This window comes from Artemia sp. Qi Xiang Cuo, chromosome 20 (assembly GCF_049724085.1).
Source record: "Artemia sp. Qi Xiang Cuo chromosome 20, ASM4972408v1, whole genome shotgun sequence".
NCBI classification, from domain to species: domain Eukaryota; kingdom Metazoa; phylum Arthropoda; class Branchiopoda; order Anostraca; family Artemiidae; genus Artemia; species Artemia sp. Qi Xiang Cuo.
In genome coordinates, this window is record NC_142813.1 from 28,288,919 (window position 1) to 28,290,046 (window position 1,128).

The following is a 1,128-nucleotide window of genomic DNA, read 5'->3' on the forward strand; positions in this document are numbered from 1 at the left end:
TTCGCTCTCCAAGTAATCCCACAACAGGATATTTGGAACTGATCCACCGTCTTGGTGCTTTAGACTGTTCAAAAAGAGAAAGATGATATCTGACACTGGTCCAGTTCACTGAAAATATTCGTATGTACTGGCATTTTTTCATTGAAATAAGTAAATTGTGAATACCAATCAGATACTGTTAGTAACGTACTTCCAAGGTTTGGAAGAAAAGAACTTGATAGGGTCCCGGTGAGAGCTCAAAAATTACCATCATCAGCAAACGCTACCATTTTACAAAAAGACAAAACTTCTGGCAAATCGTTTTATAAAGAATAAATAAGAATAGGCCCCGAACAGGCCTGAGGCATCTACGTAATTAATTCGGAAAAGTTGGAACAGAGATCACCGAGATTCTACTCAACATGCAATCTGATCGAAAATAGCGACGAAGATACCACTGCTTTCCATCACAAACAACAAAGAAACGTTAGAACAAAGAAATCTTTTGTAAGACGGTGAAGATAATTTGAATGAATATTTTCAGCCCTGTTCGGGCCGTCCTCAGCGGACAAGAAAATATATACAAAAAAAAGACTCACAGCAACATGCGACCAATATGACAAAAAAAAGTGAAATTTTTTTTTTTAAATGATCTAACGTCTTCCACACCAGCGAAGTTCCTTGGGACTGATAAAAAATGGGTAAAACAAGACGATTCAATGAGCTATGACAATTAAAAACATGTTCGTACTAAATCGGCGCTTTTTGGCGGCTAACCTCAAAGTCTTTTGCGGCATGGTTCTATTGATAATGTCTATCAATTTTTTTAAATATTTTGTAGAATCAACATAATTTTTCAGTCAAATTTGTGTATAGACATTGGTGTATATTCACACAGTCCCTGTTTGGAAATATTATTACAATGTAAGTCTGATTTCAATTGATTCTCGGACTACATATATATATATATATATATATAATAAGGCGGTTCAATATCAAAAGTATATTGTGGTTAGGATTTTCAAAAATATATGGCTGCTATTGCAGAGATCAGATGAAACAGTGGAAATATTAGAATTTAAAGCTGACAATATCATCTTTATGCTGTTGTATGCGCTTTCCTGGGGTCTGGTGTGTTGTATGCATATG